Source organism: Schistocerca gregaria, chromosome 4 (assembly GCF_023897955.1).
Source record: "Schistocerca gregaria isolate iqSchGreg1 chromosome 4, iqSchGreg1.2, whole genome shotgun sequence".
Taxonomy (NCBI): domain Eukaryota; kingdom Metazoa; phylum Arthropoda; class Insecta; order Orthoptera; family Acrididae; genus Schistocerca; species Schistocerca gregaria.
In genome coordinates this window covers 485,747,834-485,763,104 of record NC_064923.1, presented here as the reverse complement: position 1 = coordinate 485,763,104, position 15,271 = coordinate 485,747,834, and the positions used below count along the sequence as shown (strand labels likewise).

At 49.1% G+C, this 15,271-nt stretch overlaps 1 pseudogene; it reads right to left on the bottom strand.

Moving 5' to 3' along the window:
* Positions 1-14,827: 14,827 nt before the first annotated feature.
* On the bottom strand, positions 14,828-14,945 carry LOC126268300 (5S ribosomal RNA; annotated as a pseudogene).
* Positions 14,946-15,271: the final 326 nt, after the last annotated feature.

The window sequence follows — 15,271 nt, the reverse complement described above, 5'->3', positions numbered from 1 at the left end:
GGTTAACACGCATCTTGGTTGGTATCGATTCAAACGACTGCCATTCGAGAGTGCATCCGCCCCTGCATTGTTTCAGCAATATCTACACTCCTGGAAATTGAAATAAGAACACCGTGAATTCATTGTCCCAGGAAGGGGAAACTTTATTGACACATTCCTGGGGTCAGATACATCACATGATCACACTGACAGAACCACAGGCACATAGACACAGGCAACAGAGCATGCACAATGTCGGCACTAGTACAGTGTATATCCATCTTTCGCAGCAATGAAAGCTGCTATTTTCCCATGGAGACGATCGTAGAGATGCTGAATGTAGTTCTGTGGAACGGCTTGCCATGCTATTTCCACCTGGCCCCTCAGTTGGACCAGCGTTCGTGCTGGACGTGCAGACCGCGTGAGACGACGCTTCATCCAGTCCCAAACATGCTCAATGGGGGACAGATCCGGAGATCTTGCTGGCCAGGGTAGTTGACTTACACCTTCTAGAGCACGTTGGGTGGCACGGGATACATGCGGACGTGCATTGTCCTGTTGGAACAGCAAGTTCCCTTGCCGGTCTAGGAATGGTAGAACGATGGGTTCGATGACGGTTTGGATGTACCATGCACTATTCAGTATCCCCTCGACGATCACTAGAGGTGTACGGCCAGTGTAGGAGAACGCTCCCCACACCATGATGCCGGGTGTTGGCCCTGTGTGCCTCGGTCGTATTCAGTCCTGATTGTAGCGCTCACCTGCACGGCGCCAAACACGCATACGACCATCATTGGCACCAAGGCAGAAGCGACTCTCATCGCTGAAGACGACACGTCTCCATTCGTCCCTCCATTCACGCCTCTCGCGACACCACTGGAGGCGGGCTGCACGATGTTGGGGCGTGAGCGGGAGACGGCCTAACGGTGTGCGGGACCGTAGCCCAGCTTCATGGAGACGGTTGCGAATGGTCCTCGCCGATACCCCAGGAACAACAGTGTCCCTAATTTGCTGGGAAGTGGCGGTGTGGTCCCCTACGGCAATGCGTAGGATCCTACGGTCTTGGCGTGCATCCGTGGGTCGCTGCGGTCCGGTCCCAGGTCGACGGGCTCGTGCACCTTCCGCCGACCACTGGCGACAACATCGATGAACTGTGGAGACCTCACGCCCCACGTGTTCAGCAATTCGGCGGTACGTCCACCCGGCCTCCCGCATGCCCACTATACACCCTTCGCTCAAAGTCCGTCAACTGAACATACGGTTCACGTCCACGCTGTCGCGGCATGCTACCAGTGTTAAAGACTGCGATGGAGCTCCGTATGCCACGGCAAACTGGCTGACACTGACGGCGGCGGTGCACAAATGCTGCGCAGGTAGCGCCATTCGACGGCCAACACCGCGGTTCCTGGTGTGTCCGCTGTGCCGTGCGTGTGATCATTGCTTGTATAGCCCTCTCGCAGTGTCCGGAGCAAGTATGGTGGGTCTGACACACCGGTGTCAATGTGTTCTTTTTTCCATTTCCAGGAGTGTACAAACTGTTTTTGCGTCGGTCCCTACTGCAGCAAATTATCTGGACGATATTGTGAACTCCGGAAAGACGGAAGAAGAACATTTGGCCAGTCTCAGAACATTATTTCAGGTCTTGCGGCAAAATGGCCTTCGCTTGCGGAAGGAAAACTGTGTGTTTTTTGCTCGGAACTTACCATACCTGGGACATGTAATCAATGCCCAAGGCATACATCCCAGTCCCATGCACCTTCGTGCAATTCAAGACTTGCCATCGCCGCAGAATTTGAAACAGCTACAGGGTGAACTGGGAAAAATCAACTATTATAATAAATATATTCCGCATGCCTCTTCCATTTCAGCTCCGCTTCATCGCTTACGCCGTAAAGGTGTTCCTTTCGTCTGGACGACGGAATGCGAACGCGCCTTTCGCCAGTTGAAATCGGCGTTGCTTTCCAATACTTGCCTTACGCCATTCGATCCCCAGAAGCCCCTCTTGTTGATGGTGGATGCATCGGATTTCGGGATCGGTGCTGTGCTTGAGCACAAAGATGGATCGCACGATCGCCCTATTGCCTTTGCGTCCAAATTGCTCTCGTCTGCTCAAAGAAATTATTCACAGATCGAGAAAGAAGCACTGGCTCTCGTATTTTGTGTTACAAAGTTTCATGATTTCTTGTATGGTCGTTACTTTTAAAAAAAAAAATCTTTATTTCAACAACAATATTAGTTATACATAATAACCCACTCCCTTAGTTGATTAGTGGGCCTGTATTATTATACAATGATTGTTACAAATATGCAGCTCTTAATTCTAAATTGTAAGTGAGCTACAGGTGTTTCACAATAATGGGCACTACTAATATTATTGTCTATACCTACAATTAAATACTACTTCTTATCACTAAGTTCTAACATCTGCACCGTCACATATGTGCCAGCAGAGAGTATAAACCTACTGATAATTGCCTTGCTCTTCGAGCTAAACCCGAAGAGCATGCCCCTGGCACTGGGCAGGCCAAGATGTTATTTCGCTGCAGTTTCCTAAACGTAAATATCCTAGTCTAAGTCCTACAAACATAGCTTATCCTAAGTCAAATCCGGTGCTTTCCATTTTGGTAGAGTTGACCCCTACTCCCCCTATTCCTGCACGCGGCGGATCCCAACTATGGTGGAAAGTCGGCCAGTCCGCGCACAGGCGGTATGGGAACAGGGATCCAGACGAAATCGGTGTATATTTCTGAGTTTATGTTAATTCATGTCCCTCAGATATTCCATCAACACCTTACGTGATACCTCGTTTGCCAGAGTGTTAAGCAGTTGAAAGGTATCTTCGCGTCTTAGAAGTTGGTATGTGTCTTGGTTTGGTAGTCTGTCTCGGAGTGTAGTTGCAACATCATTGAAGAGAGGACACTCGTAGATCACATGTTCAGGAGTACCTTCCGGAACGCCACAGTCACACGCGGGCGTTGCCTTCCTCCCAAACCGACATAGGTATGTCGGGTAGGGTCCATGTCCAGTGAGAAAGTGGATCAATCCTCTTGTTGGCTCAAAATACTTCATTTGCAAGCGTTCCCTCACGTCCGGAATGAACTGAAAAGTTCTACGTCCGGTTTCCTCCGTTTCCCAAGTCCCCTGCCATAGTTCTTCTCCCCTTCTCATAATTTCCCTCTTATTTGCCACCCTCACCCCCATAATGTCTTCAATTTTACCTCGATTCCCCTTTTTTGCCCAATACCAGGCTGCTTGCTCCCTTATCTTTATATCTAGTGGGCAGAGCCCCATTATGACTAACAGGGCCCCCCCTGGAGACGTTCTATAAGCCCCCACAGATCGTAATATCATACTTCTTTGCACCCTTCTCACTGCCATGGCAGGCACAAGCCTCGTGAGTCTGTGCGCCCAGACTCCAGAGCCGTAACCCACCACTGAGGTTAAGATACTATTATGATATAGTTTAATGAGGTGTGGAGGGAGGTGAAATCTTTTATGTCCTATGGAAATGAGATTATTTAGAATTTGTAGGGCCTTTTGGGTTACGGTTTCAATGTGCCTCCCGAAGTTCCATTTCTCATCAATGATGACTCCTAAGTATCGTGTGTCACGTCTTCGTAATACTGGTGAACCGTCGATTCTGTCGGGTTCCTGGTTAGTTGTCCTTTCAGCAGTAAGTAAGTTGACTTACTTGGTGAGACTGTCATTTTGGTGGTGTGGCACCACTGTTGAAGTTTGTCTATGGCCCTTTCTATCTTAGGTTCAATGTCTTCTCGGCTCCGGCCACCGACCAACAGGAGGTCATCTGCGTAGGCTATCACCTCTAGCACATCCTCGCATTGTTGTAGGTTGTCCAATAAAGGCTCCATATGGATGTCCCAAAAAAGCGGTCCAAGGACCGATCCCTGGGGACATCCTTTCGTGATTACTTTACTCTCGCTAGAGGATGATAGCCAGACCTCTCGTTCCTCGCAATAGCTCCTCAGGCAACCATATAGCGGCCCTGGACACTCTTTCTCCCGCAAGCAGGAGAAGAGCGAAGGCCACCACAGGTTGTCAAAGGCGCCACTGATGTCCACCATGATGCCCACCACGTATTTATGCGGGGTTGAGCCGCAGACCTCGGCTGCTAGGGCGATTGCATCAGATGCCGATCGCCCCGGCCTGAAACCGAATTGCCTGCTGCTCATCCCGCACAAAACTCTGTGTGCCGCCAGTCTGTCAGCCAGCAACTTCTCTAATATTTTACCAAGCAAGTCCAACAGGCAGATTGGCCTGTATGACTTCACTTCCGCTGGATCTTTATCTTGTCCTTTCTTTATAATGACAACATTTGCCTTTTTCCATCTCCTTGGGAACTGTTGTTGCCTTAGGCATTCATTATATAAATGCGTTAATGGCGCAACCAGCTGGGGGGCCAGGAATTGCACCACCTCCGCCACAATGCCGTCTGGCCCAGGAGCTTTCCCTCTTTTGAGAGAATTGCACCACCTCCGCCACAATGCCGTCTGGCCCAGGAGCTTTCCCTCTTTTGAGAGATTTTATGTGGGCCGCCACCTCCTCTTCCGAGAAGGGGTAGACCGCTGCATCGTTGTTATATTGCACTTGATCCTCCTCTCGCAGTTGCCGCTGTGCTTCAGTTTCCCCGTCCGCATAGTCATCAGGCAACAGGGACTGGAGGAGGATCCCAGCAGTTTCCTGCCAGGACTCCGTCATCCGGCCTCCGTGCCTGACAGTTGATAGCTCCATAGGAGAGCGGATCTTTTCCCTCAGTAACTTGTAGGGAAGTCCCCATGGATCCAGCACAAGTTGACTGAGCACGTAGCGTTCCCAGCTCCGCGTCCTGACCTCGCGTAGTTCCTTTTGGAACTGTTGCTTGGCCTCCCTATACCGCAACTGCCATCTTTGTTTCTCCTGCCAGACGACACTGCGCTGGTAGTACCTCCTTAGCCTTCTGACAGACTGACGCAATTCCTCTAGTTCAGGCGTCCATGGTGACGGAGAGGCCGCCATGGCCCTCCTCCTGGTTGCTACAGCAGCCCTCACCGCTCTAGTTATGGCGGTCACTATGTCGTCAGTTCTGTCGTTTACGTCTATATCTTGTTGTGCGTCCCCTCCCGGTAAAGGAGGAATGTCGCACTCCCTCGCTAGCCGCTCCCAATCTGCTCTATTAAAGTTATATTGCAATTCCCACCCCATGGCCCAGCGGCACTCTCTATCCCCTCTGGTGAAAGTTATTAAATTATGGTCGCTTGTGGTGCCATTCCCTATTACCTTCCAATTTTGGAGTATGTTTGTAACATTCGGTGTTATTAGAGTTACGTCAATATTTGTCCCTTGTCTTCCTCCCGCCGTGTAGGTAGGAGGATTGCCCGGCCTATTAGCCACCACAAGTTGTGTTGCCATAATAAATTCTTCTACCTTCTCACCATTTGCATCTCGTGTGCTACTGTACCACAGGGGGGATTTGGCATTTATGTCAGCTGTAATTATCAACTTTCTCCCCCGCAACGCCGTGGTCACTCTCGTTAGGTGATCTAAGTGTGTTTCAATATTATCACTGTACTGAAAGTACATGTTTATTATGTAGACGATTCCAGTTGGGGATTGCAACTCCACGACGTTGCAGTGGGTAGTTGTGAATTGAGAGAGCGTGGTGACTCTCAGGAGCTTATTTGTTATTATTATCGCCGCTTTCGGGACTTCTCCTTTACTAATTATCTGCCATGTTGCGGCAGCAAAAGCGACCTTTCCAGCTTGGGAGTACGGCTCCTGTAGACAGAGCACATCCATCTCCTCTCCTCCACCTCCCTTCGGAGTTCCTGCATTACGAGTCGGCTGTTATGTGTATTTAGTTGTCCTATGTTAAACTTTGTCATCAAGGGAAGTATGTATGTATGCGGTCATTTGGCCAGGTTTTAGACCAGTCAAATGCAATTCTTCCATTGGCTAGAACTGCCTGCTCGTAAATGTTGTCTAAGTCGAATTTCTCCCCTCTCCTTTCGAAGACTTTTCGTAGCAGGTCCCGCAGGGCTCCGAAGTCGGTGGGGAGATTCACTGATGTTAGTTGGATTCTGTCAACAGCCTCCATCACCGAGAAGGTTACCCTTCTTCCTTCTTCATGTCCTACACGAACCACATGTCTCAGGGCTGTGGTCAGGGTAGCCGGCTGTTCAAGTCTTGCTAGCTGCATAGTATATTCTAAATTAGGGTAGACCCTCACAGGATCCACAGGTGGCAATCTGACCACTGGAGTACTCTGTTCGGTAGAATTTATGCTGGAGCTAGTTACTTCATTTTCTTGAATGGGTTTCTCATGCTTGTTCTGTTTCTCTCCAGAGACTGTTATGGCCGCAGGATGCCCTTGCCGTTTCTGATGTTTTATCGGCTCTGCTCCCCGGCTTTCAGAGGAGGGAGCTGCTGCTATAGGGAGATCTGTTTGTATTGCTATGTTCACCCTTTGGGGCTCAGTTTGAATGGCTATATCTGTTGTTTCAGTTTTTCCGGCGCCCGTAAGCGACCTCAGAAATAACTTGAATTTACTTGCCCTCATAGCGTCCCTCCTCCTCTTGCTCGGGGACTTATGCTTCGGCATCCTGTTCGGTATGCCGAGTTCAGCCATAATCAGTTCTGGAGATTAATCTTTGTTCCAACATTCTGTATGTTGGGCAATTCCGACCTACGGCTCCACAAGACTTCTTCCCTCTGCTTTTGCATGGTATGCAGATTTGTGTACCTTTACAGTCCTTGCGATTATGGCCACTTTCTCCGCACTTGGTGCACGCCGGCTCCCTGGTGCACAGCCTGAGAATGTGGTCCAGGTCACCACAGTTGTGGCAACGAGGTACCACGACATAGTATCTGGTGTTGATGGCATGGAAGCCAACATAGATCCTGCCCATTGTTGTGATATTCTTCCACATCTGTGCTGTCACTTCAGCGACATGATGTACAACATCACGACCTCGTGGACCCGTTTTAAATCTAAGTTTGAAACAATTATTAAATTCTTCAACGCTTAGGTGCTCAAAATTTTGTGCCCTGATTGTCTCTGACAGCTCTTCATTCGTCATAATAGATGGCACGTCATAAAGTATGACGAGAGGATTTCTTTTTCTTGGTGGCTCACATTTCACCACCGAGTTCAGCTTTTGGTTCTTCAATAGCTTTTCTTTATCCTCTTCCGAGGCAACTTCTACGATGACTGAATTCCTACTCGGTTTGATTCTCTTTATCTTTATTTTTTCCTTCACAGGGTCCACGGTTTTCGTGAATAACTCCTGTATTTTCTTTATGCTTGTGTCTTGTCCAGGAAGTGTTCTCAAAAAGACTGCCGTATCTGGCCTCTTAGTTACCTTGTCTATTGTCTCTCTGGTGGTGTTGGGCTTGGTGGGAGCTTGCGCTGCCACTGCCGCCCAAGTTTTCACTGGCTGCTTTCTTAGTCTATTGTTTTCTTTTACTAGTTCTTCCAGCCTTCCTTCTAGTTTTGCATGGACAATGGCCCAAGCTGCCAATTCATTTTTAATGGCTGACATTCCGGCTTGGCTGATCTCGCCATTTTTTAAAGATTGCTCCATGAGCGTAGTTATTCTGGCAAGCCTTTGCATAACTGTCTCATTCTCGACCTGTCCCAGCTCGTCCTGAGGAGAGGGATCAGGCGCAGTAGACGCACGTTGAGGCGCACTCGAATCACTCGTATCTGTCGTCGCCATGATTTACGAGTGATATAAAAAAAGGTGGGAACCCGTCTCTTACCCAGGACCGGCTCCTCTGGCATGGGGGGGGGGGGGGGGGGGGGGGGGGGGACTTCTTGCAGCTCGCCCACCGACCTCGCTCCAAGGTCAAGGGCCCTCCCGAACTGCCGGGTTCAGCGCGCCGTTGCCAGCGCACTGGTCCCCATCGATGGCTCCGTCATCGGCGATTTCACGCGACGCTCCTCGGCAACTGCACCCCGCACTCCGGAGAGGCGGATGCACCTCTCGCCCTTCGCCGCCTACTAGCCCGAGTTTCCACCTTTCAGCCAAGGACCCACTCCTACTCAGGTGGCGGGCCGGTCCCCCAGACGTTCGGCGGTCTGGACCCAGTTAACCTGGCCCAGGCGGTGTCACCACCTCCTGGGTTTGGCAGAACACGCCCCGGTTACCCAGGGGCGCGGCGAAGCGCCCTTGCCGACTCGCGCCGTGATCCCACGCCGACGAACGAAGTCGCCGGCATGCAGGGCTCCTGCTGGTCTGGGCCCTGCGAACAGAAAGGGACAGATGTTCGTCCCTCGACACATCTCCCCCTGTGCCACGCACACTTCGCTTTCGCATCGGGTTGGGTCGCAGCTCTTCCTTTTGTCGCAAGGCACACCCGGGCAAGCCCGAGAAATGCCGAGCTTAACGTCCGGCACCACTTGAAGGCGGAAAGAGCCACTTGAGAAGGAGAGGCTATATATGACGCATCACTTCCCCTGTGGGCACGTCCGACTGGAAGCGATACGCCCCAGTGCGAACCTCTGTGCCTTACGGTGCGCCGGCGCGGACTGGCCCACGCCAAAAAACGCACCGCGAGACAACAGGTCCCACGCCAGACATGGTCATTACTTTACCATAATCACAGACCACAAACCTTTGACTTCGCATTTTCATCCGACCAAGCCTGTACCTCCACGTACAGCGTAGAAAATCATTCGCTGGTCTATTTTCCTCTCGCAGTACCGCTATGATATCTTGTATCGGTCAACTGCTAAGCGCGGAATCGCCGATGCATTGTCCCGCTTGCCTGTTGCTGAGGATAGGGCATTCGATTCCTCCGAACTTGCTTGCATGTTCATTGATGCGGAAACCGATGACGTGGTCGAATCGTTTCCGATTGATTTTCGTCGTGTAGCTACAGCCACAGCTGCCGACCCTGTCCTTGCTCCCGTTCTACGTTTTGCTGCTACGCAATGGCCCTTGTCAAAGTCACGGATCGGGGACCCGTTGGTTCGCCGATGTTTTGCTCACAAGGAGAGACTTTTTGTACGACGTTGTGTTTTGCTGTTGCGTTCTGACAATGGTCAATCCAGGGTCGTGGTACCACGTTCGTTACAGTCCTCTGTATTACAGCTTCTCCACCAAGGACATTGGGGTATAGTGAGAACGAAACAACTTGCTCGTCAGCACTGTACTTGGTTCGGAATCGATGCCGCGATTACGAATATGTGCTCTTCTTGCATTGTGTGTGTCGAACAACAATCAGCACCACCGCGGAAATTCCTTGCATGGCCAAAAGCCATTTCCCTTTGGCAAGGTTTACACATCGATTTTGCTGGTCCATTCTGGAATGCTCGATGGTTGGTTGTGGTAGATTCATTCAGTAATTTTCCTTTTGTTGTCCGGATGTCTTCCACGACGTCATCTGTCACCATCTAAGGGATATCCGCTATCTTTTGCATTGAAGGTCTTCCACAGACTGTTGTTTCCGACAATGGCCCACAATTGATGTCAGCAGAATTTCAGTCATTCTGCAAGGCTAATGGTATTCAACATCTTACGTCCGCGCCGTTTTCGCCAGAGTCAAACGGTGCGGCTGAACGATTGGTCAGGACTTTCAAGTCACAGACGTTGAAGTTGAAAGAGTCGCGTTCTCGGGAGGACGCGTTATTTCTCTTTTTGTCCTCGTATCGCCGGCTGAATTGCTCCAGGATCGTCATCATCGAACCTTGATGTCTTTGCTACATCCGCCGCATCAGGTTCCTATGCAGCGGCAGACACCTGCTTTTGCTCCAGGCGACGTTGTCTACTATCGCCACTATTTAGGTTCACGGCGTTGGCTCGAAGGGCGCATTCTTCGCTGCTTCGGACGCGCTATGTATCTGGTTTTGGGGGCCTCAGTTGAGGTGCGTCGGCATCTCAGTCAGCTGTGCCTCTGTCGTTGCACGGTATCTGCAGCTCGCCGTCTGCTTTCAGCGACGGTGCCGTCCGGTCAGCACCCTGGGGACCCATCTACTGGCTCGCCTCAGCCCCAGGTGTTACCGACGCTGCCTTCCATTTTGCCCCATGGCGACGCGCCGCCGCCACCGCCGCCGCCGCCTGTTCTCCCGCCAGTGACGCCCGCAGTGAACGCGTCGCTGCAACCGCCGGGCGCCTCCCTGGGTCACTCGCCGCCGATCGCTTCCCGTGACCAGTTGTCCTCCGACATGGAACTCTTGCCCGCTCCGGACCATATGTCGTCTCCGCCCGTCGGGTGCCCCGGTCCGATGGAGATCGGCCCTTCGGTCCCTCCTGTCTATCTACGGGCGCATACACCGCATGTTGGCGTGCACCTTGGAGCAGATTTTCAGGCGTTTCCTACCTCCCCGCGGTCCGAATGGCAAGGTGCGGGTGGCACAGCCTCGCCTGTTGTTAGGCTCCGTACCTCGTCGCATACGTCAACATGCGGTCCCCCCCACGGCGGGCGGAAGCCTTATTCCACAACTGTACGCCGATTTGCGGGGGAGGAATGTGGTGTCACCGCCAGACACCACACTTGCTAGGTGGCAGCCTTTAAATCGGCCGCGGTCCGGTAGTATACGTCGGACCCACGTGTCACCACTATCAATGATTGCAGACCGAGCGCCGCCACACGGCAGGTTTAGAGAGACTTCCTAGCACTCGCCCCAGTTGTACAGCCGACTTCGCTAACGATGGTTCACTGACTTCTACGCTCTCATTTGCCGGGACGATAGTTAGCATAGCCTTCAGCTACGTTATTTGCTACGACCTAGCAAGGCGCCAGTATCCGTACTATTGATATTGTGAATCATGTACCATAAAGAGCGACGTTCTCCATTAATGGATTAAAGTTAAGTATTCCACCAGCTAGGTCCGTTTTTCTCAATTCTAATTCCCTTGTCATGTTCCAGACCTCACGCCAGCCTGCGTGAGCTGAGACGCGTGCAATTCGGCCTCCCTTAGAAAAACACGTTTGGTTCTCCTGCCAACCACAACACTCCCCTTGACTCAACTTCTTATCGTCCACGTTCCACTTCCGTACAACGCAACACTCTCAAAAATAGCTCCATAAAAGACTTCCTAATATTTATGCTCTTACTCGATGTTCAAACATTGCCGTTTTTGTGAAATGCTTTCCTATCTGTAGCCAGTGTCCAATTTACATCCTACGAACTTCAACCATCATCAGTTATTTTGCTGGTCACATTGCAAAACTCATTTAATACTTTTAGAGTCTCATTTCGTAATCTAAAACCTTCATCATCGCCTGATCAAATGTGATTAAATTTCATTTCCTTTGTTTTATTTTTGTTGATGTTCGTCTTATCTTCTTTTCAAGACGCTATACCTGCCGTTCAGCTGAACTTCCGAAACTGTCGCCACTGACAGAATTACAGTTTTATCAGCAAACATCATTGCTTTTATTTCTTGTCCCTCTAGTGCCATTCCCTTTCCAAATTCTCTTTGGTTTCCTTAAACATTTGCTCAACAGAATACCTTCAGTCATACACTAGAACCAGGTTTATCTCCCTTCTCCTTTCATGTCCTTCAACTTCATAGCTTTTGTAGAAGTCGTAGGTAATATTTCCCTCCCTGATACCTTCAGGGTTCCAAAGAGAGTATTTATATTATGTTTTTTCAGCCCATCTTCTAACGAAAGATTTAGCGCCTGCATCGCTTCCTATGTTACTACATTTCTCCGGAACACAAACTGATCTACTCCAATGCCAGCCTCTACCAGTTTTTCCATTGTTTTGTGAATATTTGGTGTCAGTATTTTGCAGCAAGAACTTATTAAACTGATATTTGTCTATTATTGACACCTTTTAGCATCTGTTTTTTTGGAGTTGGAATTATTACTTTCTTCTTAAAGTCTGAAGGTATTTAGCCTGTCTGACATATCTCTTACACCAGATGAGACAGTTTTATCATGGCCGGTTCTCCTACGGTTGTCAGTATTTCTGAGGAACTATCGTCTACTCCTATACACATAAAGCAGGTCTCGCATTAGAGGGCGTTAAGAATTTGATGGTACGCCCTTCGATAAACAAGTATTATAGAAAATTACTAAAACATATTCACAAACCGGGAATAAGATTATAAAGCAACTTTGAAAACGATTAGCACAGATAAAAAAAATTCTAGACTGGAACTTTACCTCTGATCTCCAGCTTAACGCGGTCAGTCGTCTTAACCACTTTCACTATATGTGCACACATCGAGGACCGAACCAAACTTACAAACGACGCAGTGTCTGCACCCCATGCTCGCTCATATTCCTGTGATTCCTAGATAGGTAGACACATTGTAATTCTCGCCATTTTGGTTTGTTGTGGTTTGAAATACATGTTGGCGATGACTGTAGTGTTCAGAGTCTGTATGATCTAATACAGTGATGCTCAACCTGTCGATAACGATCGACCGGTCGATTGCCATAGCTTTATGAGTCGGTCTGTTTAAATCAGCTGTCTTCAGTAAAATACCAGTTTGTGCGCACCCAGTGTCTCGCACCGGTATTTTTAGGCAGTGAAACTGACAATGTCCCTGCTTCTAGCATTTCCACCTGCTTTTCACCGCTTTTAACTCTCGCGCCAAGCAAGAGCCTTTGCTGCTGCTCGGCGAGGTTATTACTCGATAAATTTAATGAGGAACACTTCCGTCAAATAAAGTCACAACTGTCCTGTCAAGAAACATCGTTGTATCAAGAAGCTGCAAAGAAGTATACAGCGAAGCTGATAGCACTGAAGGCGGAGGTTGGAAACCGGTTTTCAGATTTCAAGGTAATGGAACCTGTTCTAGATTTCATAGCTCTACTCTACCAAAAATTCGATGCGTAAAATATTTCAAGCAAACTGAATACTCTTTTCTCTTTCTTTAAAATGGTTAAGTTTGTCTGTGGTGTTTTGTGCTTGAACCTTTATGATTATTTATATCGATGGATCTCTAAATGGAATTAACTGCTTGTATTAAATCTTATTCCTAAAAGGTTGAGCACCCCTGGTTCATGCAATGTCCTTCAGACACTGCCGACGATCTACAGCCATATGAAATTAAGAAAATGTATTCTCAAATTGCGAATATGGTTGTATACCAGCCGTACAAATGATTGGTGAGACATGAAAAAATTTGCCACGCCGGGACTCGCGTCTCCTGTCTTAGTGCGGTTAAGCAAGCTTGAGGTGTTTAGCATGGACGCTGGTGACCGACGGCGCCCGGGCCCCCGCTCCCGTGCGCGATACTGCTTACGTTGTCAGAACACAGGTGCGATCTGTCACCAGTAGAGCCGTGCTGCGCGCCACGTTTAGCCGCCCGAGACCGGCTGCGGCCGACCGACCCGTCCTCCTGGCGCCGCACTGCGGGTTGTCGAGCTCAGCTGCACAGGCAACGGGGTGCGTGAGCCGCGATGCGCCGTCGTGGCCCGCGGTTCGCCGGGTACCCGACCGAGCCCTGGTGTCAACAGGTCTCTACGCAACCAGGTAAACAGGCAGCGAAGGCGGGATTCACTGGCCACACATGTGCCGAAAGCGGAACTGCGATCTGAATTGTCAGCACTCCAGAATTGTCTGAACGTTTGACGCGCTAGGTACAGGGCGCCCTTGATCCTTTACAAATAAAAAAAATGGTTCAAATGGATGTGAGCACTATGGGACTTAACTTCCGAGGTCATCAGTCCCCTAGGACGTAGAACTACTTAAACCTAACTAACCTAATGACATCACACACATCCATGCCCGACGCAGGATTCGAACCTGCGACCGTAGCAGCAGCGCGGTTCCAGACTGAAGCGCCTAGAACCGCTTGGCCACACCTAAGTGGAATTGTGAACACACATAATGTGCGCATCTGCGGGTCAGCAAGTCAGAACGCGATGTTACATTCGCAAGAGAGACCTGTAAATTGAAGGCTGTGTGCCATGTCTCGGCGGAAATTTCACCGGCGTTTCTTTTTCAGTGAAGCATCTGTAAGTGGTGTTTCTTATTTTGGTGCGCTAGATTTATGGGTCTTTCTAAGCTGGAAGAAGATGGACCACAGAACTTCATTTGTCAGCAAGATGATGCACCGCCTCACTGACGTAACTCAGTAAGCGATTGGTTAAACGACGTTGTACCCAACCGCTGGATTGGTGCAAAGGACCGGATGTCAAAAGCTGGTTTTTCATGACTTTATAAGTTCACACACTCTCTGCCGCCATGTGATTTTTACCTTTGGGTGTTTATGAAGAATCACGTGCATATGCCTCCGCTACTAACTGAACTACTCGACTTTAGAAACCGCGTTGTAGCAACAATTACTGCAGACACAGTGATCAAAGTTTGGGGAATAACTCGCCTATCTATTCCATCTGTGTCTAATGGTGCTCAGAATGAACACTCGTAGGAAAAATTGTTTGAATTGCTTTTTAATTTGATGTATTATTTGTTAATTGCTAGTTGAATGTAACAAATGCAACAAAGTCTTAAAATTCTTATCTTCATTTTGAAACACCCTGTACTTTCGCTGTGAAGTTTGTTTCTGGATTTATTTTTTACTTACGTATAAGAAAGAAAAGTCTTCTCGCACAGATATGTAGGCGATTCAGGTAATAAAGTTATTCTCCCTTTAGTTGATACCATTGGAAACTCTGTCTTTAAGCTAAACTAGAAAGCAATCGTCGACAAAGATTTATTTTCTCTAACTTAAACTAACCTTTTCCGAACAGGCCATGAGGGCCGAACTGTACCGACCGGCCGCCGTGTCATCCTCAGCCCACGGGCGTCATAGGATGTGGATATAGAGGGGCACGTGGTCAGCACACCACTCTCCCGGCCGTATGTCAGTTTATGAGACCGGACCTCTACTTCTCAATGAAGTAGCTCCTCTGTTTTCCTCGTAAGGGCTGAGTGCATCCCGCTTCCCAACAGCGCTCGGCAGACCAGATAGTCACCCATCCAACTCCTAGCCCAGCCCGACAGTGCTTAACTTCGGTGATCTGACAGGGACCGGTGTTACCACTGCGGCAAGGCCGTTGAAGATTTCTGTAACTTAGTCACCGGAAGTTTCGAGTAGCTGCTTGTTACAATTCACACTTCATGTGGATTCCAAAATTATTGTCTTTCACAAGCGATTACTAGATAAACCAGGGACATACTGTCTGAAAATTTTACAAATCCTTTCGAATGTTCCTTAATTTTATTTTTAACTTTTCGTCCGATATAATATCAATATCTACTAGGAAATCGAAAAGGGCATCGAAGCTCTGTGCGATTGGACTTTAGACAGATTTCCCAAACTGTAACGTTTTTAATGAACGATTCAAAAGGTCTAGCAAGTTACGCAGGTTTGTGTGTGGTCCGTGA